At 45.1% G+C, this 26,837-nt stretch overlaps 1 protein-coding gene and 1 long non-coding RNA gene across 2 annotated transcripts in view; one reads left to right on the top strand and one right to left on the bottom strand.

The window, feature by feature from the left end:
• MTERF2 (mitochondrial transcription termination factor 2) overlaps window positions 1–26,837 on the bottom strand; it is an 85,723-nt gene that overhangs the window by 1,914 nt on the left and 56,972 nt on the right. The gene's annotated exons all lie outside the window — the stretch shown is intronic.
• On the top strand, window positions 18,173–19,798 carry LOC140843825 (uncharacterized). The gene is made up of 3 exons (XR_012121786.1): window positions 18,173–18,259; window positions 18,366–18,433; window positions 19,413–19,798. It is a non-coding gene; the product is annotated as an uncharacterized lncRNA (long non-coding RNA).

The following is a 26,837-nucleotide window of genomic DNA, read 5'->3' on the forward strand; positions in this document are numbered from 1 at the left end:
CCCTGATTTTCTACCCAGTATTCTTACTAACAGAGAAGGCGTCGTGACTTACCCCTCCATGCCCCCAAAAAAGTGCCTGCCGCTTTCTGGAAGGCAGCAGGGGCCTGTCAGCACTGGAGCAACAGGAAATAGGAATGGTACCAGGAAGAGCAGACTGGCTCTCTCATACAGCATCTGTCTTGCAGAATTCTCGGTAGCACCAGTCATGATGCACTTAGATTAAATGCCCAGATTTCTATGGTTTCTGTCAAGAAGAGGCATTTGAAAATAGCAAGCAATCCAGATGACTTTAAAAAGTATGCATGTGGGAAAAATGTCAATCATGTTTACTGCTATGCAGTCCAGTTACTGGCATGAGCTTTCCTGGAGATAGTCTTCACTGCGATTCCAGGGGTGGAGGGGGCTTCACAGGATGGGGACAGAAGTGTAGTTTTTTGAAGAAAATCAAGGTGACACTTGTCAGAACTACTGGGTATGACAGTCACAATATGGAGAAGAAACGAGTAGATGGTGTTCTAGGAACAAGTCGTGGGTGAGGGAAGGAGATTTTTGACAAGTGCCATAATCGAAGACGGGAGGAAAGGGAGAAGCCTGCAGCAAGGGCTGAGGGTGTGGCCCGTGCACTGTGCTGAGCCCCTGCACCAGCTCTTCAGGAAGCAGCGGAGCAGCCTTTTTGAAACGGGGTAGAGTAGGGAGAGGATTGAGCCTCAGTGCCCTAAATCACGCATTGTATAGGGTGAATCAACGTATGTGCACTGAGAGAGGTGTCAGTATATCATAGCATAATCAGGCCAGTTACTTCTGAGTTCTGTGATTTGGGTGAACCCTGGAGAAAGACTGGCCTAAAGAAAAGATTAAGGTTATTCGCCAAGGCTTCTAGATTCAAGATTTGTTTTAGTGCAACCCAAGAAGATCTCTGGCCACAAGCTCCGGCTGTATCCAAGTGTCATGTTTGGTGCAGAAAAGGAAAAGGGCTATAACAATGACAGCTGTGTACATTTATTGGCAATTACTGTGCCAGACACCATGCTAAGTACTTAACATGCACTTCCTAATTTCACCTTCATGACTTTATGAAGTCCTATTATAATAATCCCACTTCTCAGATGAGGAAACTAATGCATAAATGTGTTACGTACTGTGTGCAAACACAGCCACTAAGCAAAATCAGAATTCAAGCCATGTCTGATGCCCATGCAGATACTATGCGATGTGTTGCTTTTGCAATCAGAGAAAAACACAAAGTCTCATTTATTTGGGAGAAAAAAATGTCAGAAGAAACTAAAAGGGAGGGAGAATTGGGGAAATTTTTTAATGTTTTCCCCCTGCATTCCCATATCTCAACAATACATTGAATCCCATTCAGTAGCTAGTCTCAAGCACATCAATCTGTTATGTAAACGTTGATTGGGCAGCTACTCTGTGTGCCAGGCAATGTGCAAGGTACTCAGAGATACAAACATGACTGAAAGTTCCTGTCCAACGTGCCCACAGCGTGAGAGGTCCATGACCAAAGCCTGCACAAAGTGCTACAGGTGCTAGGAAAGCGGTGGCCAGCACTGGGCAGGACTGTGGGGACTGAATAATGAAGTCTCTTCTCACAGGTGACATGTGAGGTAAGCACCTGCTTGCCATGTATAGGAGAAAGGTTGTTCTGGCTAGAAGAACCAGTTTAAACAAAAGCTCTTGGGCAAAAGGTACATGATGTGTTTATAGAACATAAGCAGCTGAGTATAACTGAAACAAGGTATCCTGTGCCTCATGATGAGACACATAAGTAGTAGTACTTCAGGCAAGGAAAGGATGCAACCAGAAAGATCCCTGTGGCTGCGGCAGAATGAATGGAGGGAGGGCAGCAGTAAGAAGAGAGACCAGATATAAGGCTGGTGCATCAGTGATTTGGTGTTGGAGAAAGGGAAGAAAAAGGTCACTGAAACTCAAGTGAGAATGACTCTGGGGAAAATGTAACCTAAAACCCTGGCTTCCAACCTGTGAACTAAGCAACTTTGGGTTTGGGAACAGGAGGGTGAAGCTACAAGTTACTTTAAGGAATCTGCCAGTTTGTATGGTCACCAAGCATTATTTTTACACTGAATGAACAATGTCTCGGACATGCAAGCACTCCTTTTTCACAAATATTGTATATGTACATACTGATGCGATGAATAAAATAAAAACTCGTAAGTATTACTGAATCCATAATATCCTTTAGCCCATAGTATTGGCTGTATTTTCTCAGTCAAAATATGCTAATCATAAACAGTTATGATGTGGAATGACAACGTTTAGGCTTTTTTAAAAAATCATAAGTGAGAAGACTTAGAGGTCTTGGTAACAAGTATCAGAAACTCAAAAGCTTAGTGTTAGAAGAACACTGAGGTATTTTTTGTAAAGGAAGGAGAAATAAACAGCTAAGCTATGGGAAGAATGGAGATGTAGTGGATTCTATTATAATAGAAACCCGGATTTTACTAGAGGGGAAGAGGAAAGAATTCATAAAATCCTTTTTTCACAATAAATTATGACTTTCAAAACTGTTATTTTGTTTTCAAAGTAAAAAAAATTGTTTTTAATTATTTTCTTTTCTGCTGTAACAATTCTAAATCCCTTCTCCTCCACCCGTCTACCTCAAGGCAGATGATAAGTTCACTAAGAATAAAGTTATAAACTCAGGGAAAAAAAATACATATTGACAGATTTAAAAAAACACTATATATTCATTTATTCAAAAAAAACACCTCTGAAATTGAAAACTTTATTATGGTTTAATGTCTGATTTCTATGTAGTGTAAGTAAATAGAGTTACTACTGTGGTACTAAACAAAACAATTTTCATACCAAAAGCACATTAAACAATGGAAATTAATGAAGTAAATTTCATACTAAAAAATTTATGTGAACCATACAAGATCACAAACTATTCAAAGGTGAAAATACTTTAAAAAAGAGAGAGGAAGAATCTATATGGGCCAAAGAATACATAGTCATAAAGTCATTTTCAAGCATGAAATAAGCAACAAGTTAAAAATAATTCTAATTGGAGACACTCTGTTTTTTCAAAGCACTTTGAACACAGGTGTTTGTTTACCTTGACTACCTCCTAAAAATCCATTAAAATAGCAATGAGTAGATGATCTCAGGAAGACTTAAACCCAATTGGACAATGAGAATGAGAAAGCAAATGACAGCAGAAAAAAAGTCAACAAAATTCTGGAAATTGGAAAGTAGATGAGCCAAAGATAATTGACACAGAAAGAAGATACAAGATATTGAAAATTAGAGTTCACAAGGGCAAGGGAACTCTGAAGAAAGAGAACACATGTGCCGGAACCAGCTTTTACCAGTCTCTGAGGCTGCTTGCTAAACCTGTAGGAATTTTACATGCTGGCTAAAATTTACCATTATTTTAAAATTAAATTATGTAAACTTCAACTCAATTAAATTAAAGACAAAGGTAACAAATGCTCAGAATTCCTATCTTCCTAATTGTTTTACTATTATCTATGCTCTTAAAGTTATTACCATCTATTGTGTATGTAAGGATGGAAATACTAGTGTATATTCAGTGATGGCGTGATGGTGGCTTGAATTCAGCTATGGTGAGAGTATTTACACCATGGAAATGAGCAAACACCACAAAGCAGGGTTTTTTTCCCCTGGAGAGCCAATTAAACAATTAAACCAGCATATCACTGGGATATACCCTGCAGAATCCCAGAATGGTTTAGGAATCAGAGATACCAACTACATCCTGAGAATAAGGGTGTGAATGGAGTTTAAAACAGGCAATCAGGGTGCCTACACACCAGCCCCTACATGCACGCATGCATGGACACACACATACACACACACACACACACACACACACACACACACACACACACACACACACACACAATTCCTATTCTACCTCCTCCCTATAAGCCAGGAATTTCCCTCCAAAGAGGTTAATCCCTCAACCACAGAGGGAGATAGGGGCACCTTCCTGAGGGACCCCAGTCATCTCCAAGAGCACTAGCATCTTGGACTCTTCTTTCTGGCTGACAAAACTAACCCAAATGAAGGATCCAAAGAGACTGAAATTTAGGGATCTTCCAGTGAAATGGCCAGGCCCAGCCCTTTCACATTCAGGAAAGTCACCATCCATTCATTCGTTCATTCAACAATTAGGCATTGAATATAAGCTAATGTGCCACACACAACGTCAGGTGCAGCAGACACATTAGTGAATAAACCCTGACCTCATGGAGCTTTAATTCTTCTGGATAAAAATGCACAGGAAATGACTACAGTGTGTTGGCAGATCTAATATAGCACACTAGGCCTGATGCCATGTCAGATGTTGGTAACACCTACGGACTCCAAAGCAGAGTTAGGCCCAGGTAGAAGTTTTATAAAAGGCCATCAGGTAAGGCTTCTGTGGTGAGGTGTTATCTGAGCGAAGACCTGAAAGAAGACTACCTAGGGGTTTCTTCGTCCAGCTTATTTTCTGTCCAGGCAGAGGGAACAGCAAGCACAAAGGCTGTGACGCAGCACAGGCCTATGTGTCGGGGGAACCCTGGGGTGTCCTGTGGGAGGAAGAAGCGGGGATGGTAGGGAGATGAGATCAGAGAGACGAGCCAAGGCCAGGTCATGCGGGCCTTGAAGGACACATGATAAGCGCCCCCAGAGCCTGCAAGAGACTTTCAAAGTCTCACTCCCAAGTATGAAGGGACGAAGGCCAACAGACGTGTGAGGAAGCCCTCTCACATGAACAACAGAAGACAGAGACTTAAGCCAACAGGAGAGCAGGAAGCCTTCTACAAAACTGGGATTACGTAGGGGCTTCAACTCTGTTACCAAAATAGAGCTGATTAAGTAAGCAACAACCAAAAATAACTAAATCTAGAGCTGAGCAATACAATAAAATGGAGTTAACTAATCAGCAGCCAAGCTTGGTGGAGGAGCTCTTGGTTTTACTCAAAACGTGATGACATCCTGTACTGCACCCAGAGGGTAAATATTACAATTATTGCATAAAATACAGCTGGGAGCAAGCTAGCCATGAGAGGGTCAGAAAAGTAGTGTTTCAGGTTTCTTGCACTTCTTATATTTGTTTCCACTTTGTTTTCCCTTGTTTTTTTAACAAGGGTTTGTGTGTTTTAAGTTCTGACCTGTCTTAGCTGTATTTAGGAGAGTCAAGGTGGGGAGCTTTTTCTAAGCTTGCACAAAAATGCTTATGAGCAGGAAAAACTCAGTCCTCTTCTCATGTTGCTCCTACAGTCTTTACCACTACCATACTCACAACCCTTCTGACACCAGTGTGTGAGGGTGCAATTCCCTGCCATCAGCTGGTGTCCTACAATTCAACTCAGTTCTGACACCATCTACCTGGAGATCACATCAGGTTCCGCAGGCTAAGGGCTCAAGTCCTACCATACTGGCCCCTTTCCCCCTTTCAGACACGCCAGTCACAGCTCCAGATTGTTACCCGTGCTTCTGACTGTGGATAAAATGAGAGTTCCTCTGGCCAGGATTCTCACCTGGCCCTGGTTGACTAGCTCACTGCACACATGTGGGCAATACATTGCTATTGACTCTATATAAAGAGCTCTGCCCAGCGTTCTGGGTGCAACACGGTGGCACGGCTGCAAGGCTGCAGGAGAGCAGAGCAGAGGCTGGAGTGGTGGCAGTGCTGAGAACATGGGCCCAGAGGACGGCTGTGTGGGATGGCTGTGCAGGCAGAGAGGCCCAGAGGACGGCTGTGTGAACAGAGGGGCTCCGAGGTAGAGATTGGCTTGCTGCATGCAGATTCACTCTGAGTGAACAGAGTTTAGTGATTGACCTGCCACCATGGAAATAAAGTTGGATATAACCTTTCACCCCAAGAACATTCTGTTATCATTTTCTTTGGTCACACTGAATCCATAGCGAATTTGCCGGGGGCTGAAATCCACTGGCAAAACGATTGGCATCATCGGCTGGATTCATTGTTGACCAAAGAAAAAGACAGGCTGCCCTATGGGAGGGGTGCTTTAGTGGGCTACCCCTGTGAATGGGGAGACAGTGGATTGTCCCCCAGTGGGCATGTGGTCAGAGGTGGCTTGCCTCCTAGAGGGCTGGGCCCCACCCCAGCACTGGAAGCAAGTGGAGGTGACACCTGAGGCAGTAAAGATGGTCCCTGGTATAATGAGTCGGTCTTTTGAGAGACAGAGTGCCCGTGAGGCAGCGGGGACTGTGGGTTGGCTGCTTCTCACAGGATTAAAAAAGTCTACAGGAGAGAAGGACACGCTCCTGAAAAGGACCCAAGAAATGGCGGCAGGAGAATGCGAGCTGCAAACTTCTGTGGATTCCCTGAAGAAGGAAATGGCATTGATGCGAGAGGAGGCAGCACAAAAACACTGGCAGCGAGGTGCCGTTGAAGAGGTAAAAGAAGAATGAGACGGCAGCACTGCCAGGTGCTCTGAAGGAGGAAAAGGCCATCAAGGAAAGAACAAACCCCTGAGGGAAGCACAGGCGGAGGTGGCATGAGAACACCAGCTGTGAAGCATTGAGGTGAAGGTAAGAGAGCCGCTGGAGACTGAGCTGGCATTGCTGCGGGGCCCTGTAGCAGAGGAGGCACTCAGGCGAGGGGAGAGAAAGGCGCCGTCAGCCCCAGAAACGGAGGAGCTGGGGAAGGACGAAGGGGTGGTGCCGGAGGCACTGGCCCCTCCTGTACTCAAAGCACACCCAGTGGTTGTAAAGAAAATGAAGACCCAGCAGCTGAAAGTTCCCCAAGGAGAGGAGCAGCCCCCTCCCCAGGTCCGGGAGCACTCTGTGGTCCGCCCCTATCCTCAGGCTGAGCCGGTGGCTGTGGGACTTAGGGGTGGATGGAATTGTTCTGTCGGGATCAGAGATGGGAAAGCTGTCTTCCCTGACAGTGCAGCCCGCCTTGAGGCAGCGATTACAAAATGCGAGGTGACACGTACAGTAGCTGAAGCAACAAGAACCCGGAAAGAAATAAGACCTGTTACTCACAGGAGGAGTTTGAGGGGCCCTGTGAGGGTCACGAGGACCCAGATGTGGGTTGATTTGATATGGGCAGGAGTAAATGGAAGGAAATTAGACAGGAAGCCAAATAGGATCTTACTGGAGCTATGGCAACAACTGAAACCAGAGCAGCAGTTCCAGCCATTAAGACCAAAGAGGCAGAGGTCAGAGACAGAGCCACGAGTCCAGCCTGTGTGTCTGCAAGACTTTTTGCTGGAGAACAATGTTCGAGCTTCCTTGCACAGGAACCATTGCAGAGGACTAAGAGCACACAGATTGAGAGGAGAAAATCCTGGAGGGGTGGAGTGTGGATAAAATGAGAGTTCCTGTGCCAGGATTCTCACCTGGCTGTGGTTGACTGGCTCAGTGCACACCTGTGGGCAATACATGGCTGTTATACATGTATAAAGAGCTCCGCCCAGTGCTCTGGGCACCACACAGTGGCAGGGCTGCAAGGCTGCAGGAGAGCAGAGGCTGGAGCGGTGGCAGCGCCGAGGACAGAGGCCCAGAGGATGGCTGTGCGGGACGGCTGTGTGGACAGAGGGGCCCAGAGGCAGAGACCAGCTTGCTGTGTGTGCAGACTCGCTCTGAGTGAACGGGATTTTAATGACTGACCTGCCACCTGGAAATAAAGTTGGGTATAACCCTTTCACCCCAAGAACATTCTACTGTCATTTCTTTGGTCACACTGAATCCATAGCAAACTTGCCCAGGGCTGAAACCCATTGGCAAGACATCCTCTTTACATTTTTTTAAAGCCCAGCCTCCCTCTTTGGTATCCTATTATATGGCAGGTACACTGTTGCTTTCTCTGACGCAAAACACAAGATAGGTGGACTCTCAAGACGGCAGAAATATTACAAGCATTATCTCACTTAAGACATCAACAGATAAGGATTCTTAGACCTGTTACTGATGAGAAGATTGAGACTCAGAAAGAGAAAGAACTGGTTCAAAGTCACAAAGCTGGAATTGGCGGAGCAGGGGTTTCATGCCTCTCTGTATGACCCCAAAATTATTTTTTATGTTATTATACCACACTGTCTACCTGACTCACAGTTGAGTCTTAAGAAAATTCTGCTAACCAAGTGCCCTCTTCCACGTATCGGACAGGCAGGAAGAAAGCAAGGGAGGGAAGAGAAGCCATCGTCAGCCAATCTGCATTTCTTACCTCTACATTCTCAGGAATAATGAGAATGACTAAACGTAGTAAGTACTTACTGTATGACACTAAGGCTTCGTACGACTGATCTCATTTTAGTCTTCACAACAACCTTAAGGCATAGCCACCGTTATTATCCTTAATTGACAGAGCGGAAAAGGAGGCTGAGGGTGAGGTCCCCTGACTCTGACTCATTAGCAGCGGAGCCCGGGGCTCAGCCACAGACGGGCAGGTCCTGACCCTCAGCTGGGCGGCCTGGGCCATGCACTCCGCCTGTTCTCTACGCAGCTCATCTAGCGAGGCGTTCTGAGCATTCCTTGAATCCGTTTGCAGTTTTGAGTCTGAATGTCACAGAAAACCATCTAGCATCCGTGTGGCCCCGACTTCCTCTCTCGGGCTCCACTTCCCGGTGAATCCGTTTCATCAGACATTTTCATCAGCCATCTCATGCTGGCCCGGGCCACACCCTGTTTGCGCTCATTTGCTGCCCCAAACGCTGTGGGACAGACTTGCTTCCACTGCCAGCCCGAGTCCGCAGACAGGGGCCCCGCGGCCCGGAGAGGGGTGCAGCCGGCACACGGCAGAGCCGGGCCTCCCTGGGCTCCGTGGCCCCGGGGTTCGTGCCACCCAAGCAGCGGGGGCTGGGGAGTGGCTGATCCCGCCCTCGTTGCAGCCGCGCTGGAGAGCCTGGTCTTATTTCCTATGGCCAGTCCGCTCAAATCCTCCTCCCTTCCCCAGAGGCAGAGCCCAGTTCCGGTGACAGGAGGGAACTGCCCCCCGGTGGGCAGCAAGGGGACCCTTTCGCCCATCTTTCCCGAACTTGCTGTCTCATTCTCTGCCCTCCTGGTCTCTTTCACTGTAATCCTAGCGACCATCACATCAACACCGTACCTTCCAGACCGCCGCGAGGGTGCCATCGGCCGCCCCACACCACCCCCGGGCAGCAGCCCGCGTGGAGGTGCTCAGCAAACACGGGGAGCTCCTCCACCAGGGCGAGAGATCACCCCACCCGGAAAGCCGAGGCCACAGGCCTTCTAATCTTACTACTTTCTGAAACAGAGGCAAAAAGTAAAAAGACCCACCCCTCCCGTCCTGGTAAACTTATTTCACGCACTCTTCGCCATGAAGAGGGGAGAGAGCTGCAGGGGGATGGGGGGGCTGGTTGGAGATACCCCTCCCTGTTTCCCTTGGTGTCAATTCACTTAGTTTAAAAGGCAAAGGGGAAAAAAAAAACCTGGGGATTTGTGTGACTGCATTCACGCTTTGAACTTCTTCATCCTTTGGGGCTGATTATAGCCAAGTGACCCACATTTAAAAAACATTTACAATAAAATGATGCATTTTCTTTTGTGCCATTGACTTCCCTGGTGAAAAGCAAAAATGTTTTAAAATTGTCCCTTTTTGTCAGCAGTAATGGCTGTGCTATATTTCAGCTCGTCCCCCTGGCATAGAAAGGGCAGGACGATCAAGGACACAGCTGTAGACACTTTATGGCCTGCTTGAGGGGAGGTGGGGGCGGCTCAGAGGCAAGGAGCAGATTGACTGTGTGTCAACAAACGCGGCTGGGAAAGAGAAAGCTCTTAGAGACCTCTGCAACTTAAAGTCCAAGATAAATGATGTCCCTATTTGGAGAGGAAAAAAATGGAGGTGAAATTCAATAAAGGCTGGCTGAAAAGAGAAGGGTTCCAAAGATCTTTCTCTGCAGCTAGGCAGCTCCCAAGAGAAATGAGCAAAAGTGACCACAGCCCAGGAGGGTGTGTGTAGCCCAGAGAGACAACAAAGACCCACCCCGGCCAACATATTATGATGCCAGGCCTGGCAAAGCTGGGCTCAGGGAAGCCCCGCCAGGTTGGGGATGGGGATGGGTGAGTTGAGAGAAAAGCCCCAGGAAACAGTCACAGCTGCACGTTTGGTGAAAAGGCAGAAAAACTTAAGATGAGCCCTGAGGGGAGAGGCTGAGTCACCTTTGCAGAGGAGTCTGGAGACCAGATCAAGGCCTGCTCTGGCGCCGACCGGCTTTGAGGGAAGAGTGGGTCTATGAGGGGGGCCAGCCATGGCCTCTCTGCAGCCCTGATCACTTATGAGAATGTTCCCCTACACTAGCTCCTTCGAACCTCACAAACACCCCATGAGACAAGTCGGGATCCTTGGCTCCCAACTTACAGATAAGAAAATGAAGGTCGAGGTGGCGAAGCACCTGCCGAGAGTCACACTCCAAAGGAGAGGCAGGATCCATCTCCAGGAGTGTCTGCTAATGAGGCACATGCTCTTCCTTTGATACACGGTTGGCCTCTGGGAGGTGGTGTCCCTCAGTGGGTGGAGAGAGAAGCTTTTCCTCACGGGACACTCCAGAGGGAGCCTCCAGGAAAAAGGAGCAGAGTTTCCTGGGCACAGGAGCCCCCCACACATGTTGGATGAACACCAGCTTTAAAGCGAGTGGTGCCCATTAGGATGCAAGGAATAGAAACCTCTACTCAACCTGGCTTAAATAAGGTGTCAATCTTCAAAGTAAAATTGTCAGTTATTTTACCAACAAAATGAGTTTATCCAGATATAGCAGAGGATTGCAATTTGGGACGTGCAACCTATGGGGAACCACAGGCAACTTCAAAGAGCTGAAGGGAAGGTCAGCTTTCATTAGGTTTTTGGAGGAAACTGGGAAGGGTTGTTTTAACCAAAGGTCATTGAGAAGAACAAGAGTTCAGGGCTGTGGAAGTTTCTCGCTGGCTGCAGCGGTGGTCCGCGCGCTGTTGCTGGGGCAGGGAGGAATCCTCCTTTTTCTTAAACACAGGAGAATGAAATTCCTCTGTGAAAAGTGTCCTCCCTCATCAGGCTCATTCTCCCCTTCCTTCTTCCTGCTGGTCACCAGGCTGCAGTGGGTGGTAAGTGCATGAGGGCACCCCTTTGGGCTTCAGACTCCATTTTAAATGAGGCTTCCCTTATTTTCACAAAGGGAATGTATTCATGATCTCACAAAAACTGGAAGTCCAAGGGGTTTGATTCAACTCGATGTTGCAGAGAACATCACCCAAAGTTAGTAGCCCGATGGCAGGAGTGCCAGCTGCCACATCACATCCAGACATAACGCCATCCAAGATCATCTTTCCCTGTGGCTCCTTTGTAAGAGTAAGAATAAGAAAACTTTCCCCAAATCCTCCCGATAAACCTCCTGAAAAATCTGTGGTCAGAACCGGGTCACCTGTCCATTCCTGAACCAATCATCACTAAGGGGAGAGGTATTCCCCTCAGTTAAGTCAAAGCCTGTGCCCAGAGCCAGGGCTAAGGCCAGCTTCCCTTGAAGTCCAGGGTAAGGAGTGGCAACATAAGGAAAAGTAGGACTCACTTGGAAAGAAAGGTCTGGAGATTAATGCTGGGTAGGCAACCACTAGGGATCACTAAACCATTAGCAGCCACTAATGAGGTATAAGAAATACATGGGCTTTGGCCACACACCCACCAGAATGGCTAAAATGAAAAAGATGAAATGTGCCAAAAGATGAAATAAGTTGGTGAGAAAATAAAGCAACCGGATCTCTCATATATATCTGATGCGAGTGTAGACGGTCCATCCATTTCAGTGTTTAGCAACTGGGGTGTACACATACTCCATGACCCAGCAGTTCTACTCCTGAGACTATACCCAAAGCAAGCCATCCATATGTTCACCGTAAGACATGTACTGGAATATTCATGGATTCTTGAGGGCTTAACTCAGCAAAGCCGCCCAAATGCCCAACAGAGTAGGTCAGGAAAATGGCTGTGGTACAGTCACACACCAATGAGCCCAATCCTACACCACAAGCAACAAGGGGCATGGACCTCGCAAACGTAATGTCGAAGGAAAGACGCCAGGGAATGTATCCCCTTGCAAAACCACGCCAGGGAATGTATCCCCTTGCAAAACCGGCAGCCCAAGGCGGCTGACTCAGCAGTTCCTCGACAAAAAAGAGAATATCCTGTGTTACCCCACTTACATAAGTACAAACACAGGCAGTCGGACGTCAGGGTAGAAATTACCCTTGGAAGGTTGGTGCCTAGAAGGGAGCATGGAGAAGCTTGAGGGGCATCTGTACATTTATGGGATGTGCACGTGCCTGCATGTGCGTTACATCTTGATATTTTGAAAATACAGACTCTGTAGTCATACACACTTGGATTTGAGTCCTTGATGCATGAGTGACTTGCAGTGTGACTGGGCAAGTGACTTCACCTCCTTGAGCCTCATTTTTTTCACCCATTATGTGGGGATGATTATATTACTCATGTAATGGAGGCTCGTTGTGAGCATGAAATGAGATAATCCATATAAAATGCTTAGCCCAATACCAGGCACTTGGGAAGTAATCAGTAAAGAGTATCTATTAGTGTTATTAACAACAGCATCAGTGCCTTCTCAGGCATTGAGGGTATTGGCTCTGGAGGTCCCCAGGGTAAAGTTAGAGGCATTAGGGTCATTTCTGACAGGAGACTTCATTGTGATGAGCTGGAGGCCAAGAGGAAATGGCAGGCACCAAAGGGTAGCGTAACCCAGAGCAGAGCTTCTTTATGGATATACCAGTGCTCTGGGAACCTGGCTAAAACGCAGAATCTGATTTAGTGGGGCCAGCTGGGTTGAGATCTACAGGTCTAACTTCCCAGGTGAAGCTGATGATGCGGGTCTGCAGGCGACAATTTGAGTAGCATGGCTCTAGGTCTTGTAGAAGGCATGAGTCAGAGGAATTTGAGCGAAATTTGGGATTGGGGGGGTGATTCCCACACATGGTGGGGACAGACCTAGAGATAAAATGTGGTGTAGCTTTTATAATAAATGCCATCTCCCATAACATGCATGATGGCTCTCTGCTTCCTGATTCAACCCTGACTGCCACACCTCCCTGAGGAAGAGTTTTCTTTTTAAATTGAAAAATATCAGACAGGCACACTGCATAAGAAAAGAAAAGAAGAAAAAGGCAATTAAGAACTTCAGGCAATGAAAAACTTGGCACAAAAGGAAGTGTAATCAAAGGTAATAATTACTTTGATGAAGAATAGTTACTGATTAAAAATTTTTAGAATAGACAAAGTACAGAAGGGTTAAATATTATTACTGAATAATCTTGACAATACAAACATAAATGTTTGAAAAGTTGAAGGGAGGAGAAAAGAGCTGAAGGGGAGGCAGGGACACTCAACAACTCATTTTAGGAAATGATGAGTCAAAAATCCCCATAGAGCTCTATTAGAGTTTACAGAATTTCCTAGCAAGAGGACAGCCCTTTGCCTTGTACCCTATTTATTCCCAGGATCTGGAATAGTGTCTGGCACAGAGTATTCAAAAAATACTTGCTAAATAAACAGAGACCAGAGAATGTTGAAGCCCGAAGAACTTTAGACATCATCTCCGTCCAATCCCCCTAATTTACAGATGATGAAACCGAGGTGCAGAGAAGTCACACAGCTATTTGTGGCCAAGCTATAGAATAAACCTGGATTCTCTAGTTCTCAAGTCCTCCTGCGCACTTTCCCCGATGCTGCTGTCTTCAGCGAGAGCCTGCTCGAATCCACTCATGGGGCAGGAGTCACACTGAGGTTTGAGAGAAGACCCTCCTGGCCTCAAGAATGCATCCAAGTGTGAACCCCAGGGGTTTCCTCGTGGAGCTCGTGGAGGAAAGCCGCCTTTGAAGCCGTGATGGCTGAGCTCCACTGAACAGCTAAGACCCATGTGCCCTGACCTACTGACCAAAGGTAATCACAGCTAATGGCTTATTTTTTTTAAACGTATTTTACAGGGACGTTATATACTCTTTTCCCTTATTATTATAACACAAACATTTTCTCCTGTGATACTGTGTTGTGATTTGTGTTCTGACACACTTGGTTTTGGCAGCTTGCATGGCACTGCTTCACGTGGCTGTGCTGTGCTTAACATTCCCTCACTGCTGGGGGATTAGGTTGCTTACTATTTAAATTTTAATTCTTAGGGCCTTATTACAATAGTATCAGTGGAAGGCCCAGTGAGAAAATCTTTGTATCTCATTACTTGCTAAGTGTAGATTCCTAGAGGTACAATTACTGGATAATGAGGAATAAACATTCTTAAGGCACTGGTTACATCCAGCCAAACTGCTTTACAGTAAGCAACGCTATATTTTCTAAGGAATAGCTTAGTACATCAAATTTCTATGTAACTAGTTACATTTGAAGTTCTAACAATTTGTTTAATCAAAGAATATCAATGCTTTCATTCCATGGCCATTTTACACTCTGTGTCTTACATGGTCTATCATTCCAGTCATCTATCCCATTCCATTAACAATGACTAGAAGCTCCCTGTAGTATCTGTACTATGTGGTACACAGTTGAGTACATAGTTGGTGTATATACAGTCTATGTACTAGTACTTAATATACATATAATACTTATATACATTATATTTAATCCAAATAACAACTCTATGAAATGGTATTGTTTTCCTCATTTGACAGCTTGAGGAAACGAACTACTCAGAGAAGCCGAGTAAATTATCTAAGGTCTACCACTGTAAGTGGCAGAACTGGAATTCAAAGCCAGGTCCCTCTGATTCAAAGTGCATTGATCTCCCACCATTAGCCAGTGGCTACTGAGCCCCTGAATGGGTGGTTGGACTGGGCCCATGGTACTTACTGCTCAGAGAGGCCTTCACAGTCCGTTTCTAATCTGTCTCCCCATCTCCCAATAATGGTTTAGCCTGATCTCTCGTTGTTCCCAGTGTGAGCTCCCCTGCAGCCATTTATTGAGCAAGTGCATTTTGAGCAATCACTGCATGCCAGGCCCAGGCAGCCAGGAGCAAACAAACAGCATGGTGCTGTCTCCATGGAGCTTGCAGTCTGGCCCCTGGGAGGACACAGGCATTGAGCAAGTGAACAAAGATGATGGCATCGATATCCGAAAAGTGCTAGAGCAAGAATAACCAGGTGAGGGGAGAGGAGGCAGACGCAGGCTGCTGGGGGACAAGCTGTCACATTCACAAGTAAGATCTAAGCAGTGAGTTTTACTCCCTCCCTTCTTGGCCCAACACTTAACTTTCTTCAAGAAACTTCTCCTTCTTGAGGCTTTAAAATTCTAAGACCTCTCTGACTAATCCCCCAGGGCTACCCCATCACTGCACATTTGCAATACTTTGGTCCCTGCTCTTTATTTTAATTTTGGTCTCTGAACCAGAGGTCTGCCAACATTTTTGGTTGTATATGCCATCAGTAGCCACCTGAGCTGCACACGTTTTCTTCTGTATGCATTATGTATTTTAATGTAATTTTTAAGCATACTTATGTAATTTTTTAAATGTATGTATTACTCCTACAGTATGAATGGACAGTCTAAGCCTGTGCTATCCAATATATAGCCACATGCAGCTCTTTCAATTTAAATTAATTTAAATCTTAAAAAATTCAAAAATTCAATTCCTCAGTTGTACAAGCTACATTTCAAGTGAGGATATAAAACAGCTTCATCCACACAAAATATTCTATTGGATAGTGCTGTCTAAACTTTATCCCCTTTAAACATTTCTACTCTGGTAAAATAAAAAAATTAGAACAGTAATTCCGATACTTTCTTCCCACACCTCCTGGAGATGATATAGCACAAGTCTGGGATGCAGGCAACCCACCCCAGATGCAGAGCTCACTGCTTTAGATGTCTGATGCGTATGGCAGGTTAAACACCAAAACCAACGCCAAAAAAACTGCCTTCTTAATAAGTATTCCTGAAGTTATAGATCCAAGTAACTGTTGTTCCAATCCTAGTATCTCTCTACCCTCATCCTCACCCCTGTATTAATATCCAGTCACACCTAATCGCCATTCCCTGAACCCCGATGTGATCCTTCGTACCTGCCCAGGCTGCTCTGGGACAACAAATCCCTGCTTCCCTACTCATTGGACTCAGCTTTCAGAATCCACCTCAAAGTCACCTCCTCTGTGAAGCTGTCCAAGACCTCTTAGAAAAAAAAATCAGCAATTTTCTCCTTCCATTGTGCTTGTGTATTTATTCATTTGACACCTTTTAATAAAGTGGTTACACGGCACCAGAGTATGATGCCTGAACTGCATGAATATATGCAGAGAAGTTAGAACGGTGCACAGCGCAGGGAGCACTGCCTCAGGCTCGCTGTGGAGATGAGGGCAAGAGGGCGATGATGAGGTTGCCTGTGCCGGGAAGGCTACCACTGGATGTCAGAAAGAGATGACTACAGCACAACCGTGATTCAAGAAGCCTGGGGCTGCTGAGAAAGGCGCACAAGAGATTACAAGGCGGTGCGACAGGAACCTCAGCAGGAAGCACAGAGAGCTGTGGGAGCACCCCCCACGGTATTCCAATGCAGCTCAGGTTCTGGAAGAGGTCAGAAAAGTACCTCCAAGCAGGATGTTTCAAGGAGCTACAACAAAATGCCATAGACTGGGGGCTTATAAACAACAGTAATTTTTTTCCCACAATTTTGGAGGCTGGAAGTCCAAGATCAGGGTGCCAGCCTGGGCTGGTGGGGGCCCTCGTCCTATTTGCAGACTTCTCCTGGGATCCTCACCTGGTGGAAGGGCAAGGAGCTCTCTGAGGCCTCGCTCATAAGAGCACAACTCCTGTTTGTGACAGCTCCACCCTCCTGAGCTAATTACTTCTCAAAGGCCCTATCCCTGAGCCATCACACTGGGGAGTAGGATTTGAAATATATGAATTTGGGGGGAACACAAATAGCACAGAGTACATAGAATGGAGTTGTATAAATAAATAAAAGACATTTACCAAGAAGCAGCCAAGGCTCCCACCTTTCTGGATTACTCTACGGAAGTGTCTAAGAACTAGTCTGCACAAAGCTTTAGAGTCAAACCTCATTTTTGACCTTAGAGTCCATGGCCCAACCTGACCACCCATCTTGTCCAGGACACCCGGCTCATAAGTGGCAGTGCCAGTACTTGGGTCTAATCTGACTAGGAAGTTTACAGAGAGAAGTCTACCCCGGCCTCAGGAAACTCACACAGTCCCCTGTATTATCCTTTCACAACTCTTCTCATAGCTGTAATTACATGATCATACATTTGTGAGCATGTGTTTACTGTCTGTCTCCCCGACTGGGCTTTCAGCGTTTTGCTCATCGCTCTTCTCAGGGCCTGGCGCTCAAGGGCTTCAGCAAAGATTTGCTGTTGAGTTTCCTGAGGCCGGCACGCCCCCATAGACTCCGCTCACTGTAAAGCCCCGCCCCTCAGAGCTAGACCCCGCCCTTCCCCAGGGCCCAAGTGGTTAGTTCTCCAGCCAACCCCGCCCCAAGCCCAGCCGCGTCTTTACACTTGGATGGCGGAAGGCACAGGCTGACGGCCTGCGGCGTGGGAATAGCTGGAGGTCCCGGACACTGGGAATCTCCGTCACCCCTGGAACCCAGGCATAACCTCTGACCCCAGGCGGCCCACCCCCCTACTCCCGGGCTTCCACCTCCGAGGTGGGAGAGAGAAGCCCAATCCGAGCCAATGAAGGCGACAGCCGCCCGTGGACAGCAGGGTCGCGAGGGCAGCCTCCTTGTTGAGCGCCGTCAGGAATTTGCCAAGGCAGGGAAGGGGTGCTCCGACGAGGACGGAGCTTAGAGGCTTGCTTTTTTTCTTTCTTAATTATTTTTATTAAGGTATCATTGATATACAATCTAATGAAGGTCTTACATGTGGTTATTGCATTCACCTATTATAAAGCCCCCCCCCCACACCCCATTGCAGTCACTGCCCATCAGCGTAGTAATATGCTATGGAGTCACTAGTCTTCTCTGTGCTATACTGCCTTTCCCGTGCCCCCCGTACATTATGTGTGCTAATTGTAATACCCCCTGAATCCCCTTCTCCCTCTCTCCCCACCCCCACCCCTTTGGTAACCGCTAGTCCCTCCTTGGAGTCTGTGAGTCTGCTGCTTTTCTATTCCTTCAGTTTTGCTTTGTTGTTATACTCCACAAATGAGGAAAATCATTTGGTACTTGTCTTTCTCTGGCTTACAGGCTTTCTTAAGTACTCCGTCTAGCGGCCCTCCACAAATCCGTCGCATTTGGCGGACATCGGGCCTAGTGCGGAGCACCCAGCTGAGGAGTGGGTGAAGCCCGTGAGTAGAACACATGATCCTATTTTTTATAAAATTTGTAAAACTAAGATATTTTAATGGCCATCTGTTGAAATCACTATTTCTTTTCACTCCATCTTTCCTCTAGCACATTTTCCTTACAAGAGGAGGCATTGTCCTGAGGGCATCTTGGGGTCTTGCTAAGGGAAGGTTGAGGTAGGAATACTGTTTTAAACACAATTTGGAAAGATGCTCTAAGAACTTTTAAATAAAACAAGTGAGACATTTCCAGATTCCTGATGTGGGTATATAAGGAAAGTGCCCTCTTTTGCACCTTTAAATATATTTATGAAATCGTCTAGATGAAATTCATAGAATTAAAAAATGGCATGTGAAATAAGAGGAAATAAAGCCAGGCAATGAAATCAAAGAAAATTATTCTGACACTGACAAGAATGACAAAATCAATTTCAGATAATACCCAAAACAGTTATTCACTGAGAAGAGACATATTTTAAGTAGAAACAATAATTAGGCTTTTGGATTAATAACCTAATTAACAAAGAGTGAATCACAGGAACATATTGAGAGCAGATTTGAATTTCTAACTGATTCATCATGAAATACTGACAACTGCAAAGATAATATAAAACATCCAATACACACAACCGCAAGCACATTAAGGACATGCTGGTTAATGGGCACCATCAACTCAGTGAGTATTTAGCAACAGTCACTAGACAAGAGAACTTTAAATGTCCTGAAATCTTAAACGATGAGAACTTGCTATTTCCTCAAATCTGACAACAATCCTGAAGAACTTACATGATATTGTTTGTATATGACATTTGTTGTGGGATTGAAATGAATATCCATATTAAAAAATTCTTTTTGATCAATTACACTGAGAGAGGCTGAAGTATCTTTCTTTTCTCTCTACAGAAAATATAACAAAATCATTGTCAGTATGAAGAGTTTATTAAAGGATATGCAGCCAAACAATATAGGAAAATAATTATAATAGAGGATGTCAAATAACTAACAAAATACAAATACTGTGTATTTTTCTGAATTTTGTGATGTTTGCAGTACTAGACAACTTGTGTAAAACTTTGTATTTGCTGTGATTCCTTTCATCCTAACCATTCCCTTTCATGCCTAATTTTGTATTCATAATCTTGCATTCTTTTCTTAGAGCAAGAGAAACTGAGCATAAGGCCTCACAAAGGTGGATCTGTCCCTATCTCTGAAGAGACAGAGTACCTGAAGCAGTAACTGAAGGACCTGCCTTGGCCTCTGCCGATCTCTTCCATCCACCACTCAGCCATGAACACACACCCAAGCGCCAGAGCTGCTTGGTTACCTCGCCTGATCATCACACAAACACTGCGGGCTAGGTACTGCCTCCCCACAGAGGGATTAGTGGCATAGCAGGGATTCGTGTCCAGGTAATCCTGTTCCAATATCCATACTCTTAACCATGACACTGATTGTCTCCCATGGTCGTCTGTCTACAACATTTATCAAGAACTTATGACTGACAGTCCTAGAGACATATAGGCATTATGATTAAATATACATAATAACCTGGGGAGATAAGTACTATTACTGTCCCTAATTTACAGAAGAGAAAACTGAGGCTTGTCCAAGATCGCACATCTCATCAGCAGAGGGCCTGGGAAAGCCTCTGTGAATTGTTTACTCTCCCTATGAGGTTCCATATCTATCTCACATACAGACCTTTACAGGTGCCTCTGCCTTTACCTGAGCCAGAACCCTCCCTCCCCAGCTCCACCTTGCTCACCTCTACTGTATTCTAAAACTAAGTTCAAGTGTCAGTTTCTCTAAGAAAGCAACACTGGCACTCTCTTTGCACTCTCCAAGGCTAAGTAGGTGCTGTTCCACACACCCCCCCCCATATCTTGTGCTCATCTGCATCTGAGCAACTGAGTCAGGTTCACTGGCCCATTTCTGCCATGTGACTGGAAGTGTCAAGAAAGACATGAAACAGGTGTTGAGAAATAAACCTGTTTTTTCAGGCACTGAGATAATGAACGATAAAAAGCTTCTGCAGCATATCCTAGTTTATCCCAACTGATACATTCCTACAATTTCTTGAGTGGAAGTGGGGAGAGAGATTCAATCTTTCTCCAGCAGAAAAGATATTAGACAGAAAGACTACTAACAGCCATACTTCAGCCTTATGGAGAAAACTAATCTGAGAAAATGAGACTGACAAAGAGAGGCAGTATGGAGAGAATGTGAGGATAAGCAGGAACCCCTGGTTTTGGGTGCCACTGTGGCCCAGCTGGACCCATTTCCCATAGTTATACATATATATGTTAATATTAAAATATATAAAATATTCATGCTTATATATTTTTATATAAATTATATTTACTTATAAATATAAAATTTACCTATATATATATTTGAACCTATAAAATCCTAGGCTGCCTCTCAAGGAGTGCTACTGTGAAAATAAAGGGAAACCTCACTAATGTGGCCACAAGAGGCCAGCAGACCAAGTCCATACTGTTTTCACTAGTTTACTACCCAGTAGAAGGAAGGAAGATTTCTCTCCTCCCAGCAACAGCCCAGCCAATGAGAGACTGTAACAGTTCAGCCAATGAGAAGCCATGATATGTGGGACTCCCAGTTTAGTCCAATAGACTTTTTGCTTAGAACAGCCTTCCCAACTGGGCCCTTTTCTCTATAAAAGAACATTTCTCTTTTCTCTATTTTTGCAGTAGTTTTCATGTCTTGACTTGCAACTCTCTGTTATTCCTGAATAAACCCATTTTTGCTAGTAAAATAACTGTTTTGTTTTTAAGGTTAACACTACAATCATTCAAACCACCATATGACTGAGTTCCAGAAAAGCCCTGAAAGCCCAGAGAATCAGAGCTGGAATAAACCACGAAGTCCCAATCCTCTGAGAGAGAACTTTCTGCCCTTAAGAAAGTCATTTTAAAAAACCAGTGAGAGCCCCCCAAATGTCCTGACGTCCAGGGGTCTACACTGCAACTCTGATTCTGCCTGAGAAGCACATGTTGGGAAATCAGCTAGTGAAGACCCTAGTGCAGGGTGTCCTTTATGAAGGGCTCAGGAGAGTGAGTGTGAAAAGAAACCGAAACTCACTCATGGAGGAAGCAAGGGCAGGAGCAGACTGAGGAACCTGGACCAGCTCTCAGGACATCTGTGTGCTCTCTCTGCATGGCCATTAATTAGTTCTGTACTTAGGCATATCCATTAGCTTGTCTGTGCACCCATTTCTTCTTCTGAGGGCTAAAAACCCCACTAAGTCCTGCCTCCCTCATGGGCATCACAAAATGATAAGAAGTCTGTCAGAAAACACTTTTAAAATGCAGGTTGTCTTGCAGTTTGCATTACTTCCCGATTTTGCTAATTAAGAGTATGTGAAAATTAATAAAGGGAAACCTCACAAAGGAGGAGCCAGGAAGAATTGTCAATTACAGACCCCAATAGTAAAATCATCATTGGGGAACAATCATCAATTATAGGCCGAACAGGAAAAGGTGCACATTCCATCTTCTATAAGAAATCGACTACCCCATCACTGAGCTAGTGAAAAACCACCAATCCCCCAAACTCTTGCTTTTCTCCAATGGACTTTTGTTCAAAACAACCCCCACCAACCTCCTCCTCCATAAAATAACGTTCCTCCCCTTTGTTGGACTTGGCTATGGTTTTGCCATAGCCGGAATGTCACAAATCGCAATTCTCTGCTACTCCTGAATAAACTCACTTTTGCTGGTAAAACAACTGACAGTTTTATTTTTAAGATTAACAATTAATATACAATATCACCCCTTACCTTCTTTCCCTCCTATCTATAAAAATTGTATGATAGATGTTTTACTTCTTAGTTCTCCCAAAAACCTAGCCAGAGCCTCTGGGGTTTCAAGCGGGTCAAGAAAAGAGAATAGTAGACAGTATAGATTCCTACCCTGGGCAAGTGCTAATACTTAAAGAGAAGTATTCATATCACCCCTCCCAGGTAACAGTGGGGATCCACTAGTTGCAGCCTATGAGTCGCCCCTATAGTGTCATACACTGAGGACTCCTGGCTGATAACCCCCCAGGAGTTTTCTAGCCACCTCAGGAAGTGGTTGGGGGAGGAAGCTTACCAAGTCCACTGTGCCTCTTGGACACAATTGAAACAGGCTTTACTATCCTATTTTTCATTGGGGGAAACTCAGTCTCAGAGCAATGAAGCTTTCCCTAGATAACACAGCTGGTAAGTAGCTGCAGAGTCTGCCTGCAAACCTGTCTGACCTAGCTCCAGAAGCCGTAAGGCTTCCACTCTAGCTCTGTTTAAGAACTACACTGTACTGATTCCATACTGCCAGCCCAGGACCATCTACAAAGGAAATTGCACAAAGTCTCAGTCAACGGCAAACTGGAAAATCTCCCCATAACACCTCTGAGCATCTATTAAATGCAGGGTGGGAGAGGGGCTAACACAGTTTCTAGTTCTGATCCTTTCTGAAGCTTGACTGCATTTCTTGCTCTTTGAGGCCATGAGATGCACCCATATCCATCCCATATGTTGACCTGTTTTGGTTAAGTGGGAGAATAGGTTTTTGTTTCTGACAATCACATGAACACTTACAGAAAGAAACAAATCCATCCAGTTCTTTTATTTCTCACTTTTCTAAACTCTGCCTGGAAGCCTCAACAATGCTGTTTATGAAGTCTCAAACACCAAAAATGTTTCTACAGCTTCTCAATTTGAGGAGCACAAATGAGTCCTTCACCCAGGTGCTCCTTCAGTAACAAGCTCTGAGGTGTGCACACTGCCATTTCACCCAGCACCTTTGTGCATTCACAGGAAGCACAGTGTAGTGGGAGGAGCTTGGGCTTTGGTAGTGGAGTTTTGAATCACAGCTCTACAGACTTGCGCAAGCAGCTCCACTTGCCTGAACCTTAGCATTCCCTCAACTGTAAAATGGGAATAATAGGATCCCTATCTGTAATAGTTTGTTAATAGCTGTTGTAACAAATAGCACAGACTGGGTGGTTAAACAACAGAAATTTATTTTCTCAGTTCTGGAAGGTTAGTCATCTAAGATCAAGGTGCTGGCAGGGTTGGTGTCTTCTGAAGCCTCTCCCTGGCTTGTAGATGGCTATCTCCTCTCTGTGTCCTTACATAGGTTCCCTCTCTCTGCTTGATCTATGTCCAAATCATGTTTTCCTATAAGGACACCAGTCATATTAGATTAGGGCCCACTCTAATGACTTCATTTTAACTTCATTACCTCTGGAAAGGCCCTATCTCCGACTACAGTTAGGACTCGAACATAAAAATTGTGTGGGAGGTGTACAACTCAGCCCGGAACACCACTGCAGGTTGTGTTTTAAGGCTCTTAGAGATAAACCAGCACAAAGAAGGTATAAATAAGGTGTGATGGCCTTAAGTCTCACTGCAGCCTGCCTCACCCACCCTGGGAGTCGAACACCCTCCTGGCGGAGCAGCTCAAACTGGAGCGGGGTATGGAGAGAATCAAAGTCTCTTGCAGCTGCAGAGTGGCAGTGACACCACGTACAGAATGCCGGCAAGGGCGCCCTGCTGCTCTGAGGTCCCGCCGGCAGCAACCCCTCCCAGGAGCCCAGATTTGGCTTTGCTGTGAAGACTGTGGGGATGTCTGCTGAGGAATACAGTTGACCTTTGAACAATACAGGGGTTGGGGGAGCTGACCCCACACACAGCATAAAATCCACATAGAACTTTTGACAATCCCCAAAACTTAACTACCAATGGCCTACTGTTGACTGGAAGCCTTACCAACAACGTAAATAATCGATTTACACATATTTTGTATGTTACTTGAATTAAATACTGTTTTCTTATAATAAAGTAAGCTAGAGGAAATAAAATGCTTTTTCAAATTGTCTCACATCGCCCCAAAATTTTCCAAAAATTTGTTGAAAAAATCCATGTGTAAGTTTGGACCCGTGTTATTCAAGGATCAACTTTACTTTTGAGCACAAGTGATGAATGACTGTCTCCACAACTCCAGAAGATACTTTTCTTTAGGCAAACGACTTTTAGGTATTTTAGAGCTTTCCTGGGCCTAGTATGATAGCCAAAATTCTACAGAAATTTCTGAGTCAATTCAAATAAGGTGAAGGAGTAAACTTTTAAATACTAATGATCTGGTTCTTTTGGTTAAGGGCTTAATAATTAAACAAAAACCTTATTATCAAATATGTCAAAACACATCTTTCATAAGTGAATAACTGGTGTTCAATACCTGGAATATCATGTATGCTTTATTTATTTACTGTATGTTTACGTTTTAGGAAGGAAAAAATTATTTTTTAAAAAGTGGATATTTGCAATTTATTATTAAGATATTTGTACTATAACAAATTTTGTCCTTTTCTCATAAGTTTATTATTTCTAAAAGAAGACAAGCATGTACAAAATTGGGAGAAAAGTCTTTACTAATCCAGTGAAGTCTTGGTTTTTCTAAATGAAATTTTTTTGCTTTTAACACTAAACATGGGATCTGTTTCTTAACAAACTTATATGGTAAAATTAATGCTGTGTTGTATATTAGACTGCTGCATCCAATATATTGAGATTTGGCTTTTGTCTTCTAAAGTTCCTCTACTTTATAGTTGTAGCTGTACTTTTAAAAGAACATCATTTCAGGCCTTTAAAAAATGTTCAGAACGTGATCTGCAAAACAAATGGTTAAAAATGAAGTAATGTGAAAATATTACAACCTAAAATTATTCTTAATGTCACAAGTGGTTTATTTTGATGATGCACCTTTGATTTAATTTGGGACAGTTAAATACTTTGTAATAATCTTGAGGAGCTTGCAAATAAAATTTCTGCATAATTCATTTTTAAAAAGAGGTATTTAATTTGAACCTGTGATTTTCAGGGACAATCATTATTCTCTCCTATTACGCGTGTAAATGGCCTGGTTATCCTGGATATTCTGGTATTTTGGAATCCCATCTCCAGAATGAGGTGTCATGTCCCAGAGCCTTGTGTGGAATGTGTGGTTCTTACTCTTGAGACCTGGGCCCCAGGAGGGGTGGACAGTGACAGAGGTAGCTCGCTGGTCCCTCACAGAGCTTTATCCAGGCTTGAGATTCCTGCTCTACGGTGATGGCTTTGTCCCTGCTGCCCCACAGAGCTGCCATTCAGGCCCCTCGCTCAGCCCTGCCAAGTTCCAGAGAGCTCTGGTCTCCAAATGACCATCAGCCTCCAGTGCCAGCCGTGTGAAAAGAGGCCGCTTTACATCTGATACAAAGCATCAGCCAGTCTCATTCACGGTGCCTGGAACGTGCTGAACACCAGGCTTGGGGCTAGAAAGAAGCACTTCAGCACAAACTCCTTTTCCTGCGTCCCCACCCTCAAGGCTTTCACAGGCCAAGAGGAACATGCAGTGGCTTGTCTTTTCCACCTTCATCTCCCCAGATGTCAAGAGACGTTGTTCTGAGGAACAGTTTGAGAAAAGCCCTATTCTTTTTTGCCCTTCCTCACCTGCCAAGAAGCCCCGGCCTGCGGGTGCCTGGCGGGGCTGGAGCTGCCAGGAAGCATCAGGCCATTCATGCTGGTTGAGAAGTGGCCTCCCTAGTGCCAAGTCCCAACCTTGGCAGCTCCATCCATGGGGCCTGGTTTTCACGGGCAGCACCTGTCGGTACAGGCCTCAAATCCCAGCTCCTACCCCACAGCTTCACACAAATGCAGGTGAGCCCATGACTGGGGGTCCCTCAGAGCCATGGTTCCTCCTCTGACGAAGTCTTGCTTGTTTGAATCAGAGTCTCAGGGAGGCCTGGAGGCCTGGAAAGCAGTAAGAGAAAATGGGAGCCTGAAGATAATTGCCCAAAGTACTCACTCTTCCCAGGGATGGAATTAGGTGGAGGCAGGAAAGGGGTCTTGGAGAGTATCATCAGGTGCAGAGGTTCTCAGCCCTGTATGCAGTTAGCATCACTCGGGGGGAACTTTTAAAAATGAGACCTTGATTTATATGGTCTAGTGTGGGGAGTGGGGGCAAGACCCCTCAGTGAAACCCCTGCTGAGAACCCCTGATCTGTTTTGACCCACTTGTTTTACATAGAAGAGAAACTGAGGTCCTGACAGAAGGGACTCTGTGATTGTTAATCTTGCCTAATCTACCTGTTTTACAGATGGGGAAACTGAGGCCCAGAAAGGTCAAGGAGAACCACCCGACTCCATAGCTAGTAGTGATTTTAGTGTTTTAGGTAGTTGGATGTTTGACTCTTTTTACATTGTGTCTTCACTTTGGCAGAGACAGCAATACAAGCTCTTTTATAAGGGCACTAATCCCATTCATGAAGACTCTACCCTCATGACCTAACTACCTCCCAAAGGCCCCAACTCATTCATTTCAACAAATGAATTTTGGTGGGACACATTTAAACTGAAATAATTACTACTGATTTTGAGCAGCTCATTGTATGCCTGCTAGCTTCAGCCACCTCCCACTGACCTATCAGCCAGCCCACCTTTCTCTAGGGTCCTCTGAAAGGATAGTTTGAGAGACCAAGAACCAGTCTGCTGATATCTAGCTTCACTGGATAGTGGAGATTCCATCATGCTCCAGCGTTTGCC

Source organism: Manis javanica, chromosome 10 (genome assembly GCF_040802235.1).
Source record: "Manis javanica isolate MJ-LG chromosome 10, MJ_LKY, whole genome shotgun sequence".
Classification (NCBI taxonomy): domain Eukaryota; kingdom Metazoa; phylum Chordata; class Mammalia; order Pholidota; family Manidae; genus Manis; species Manis javanica.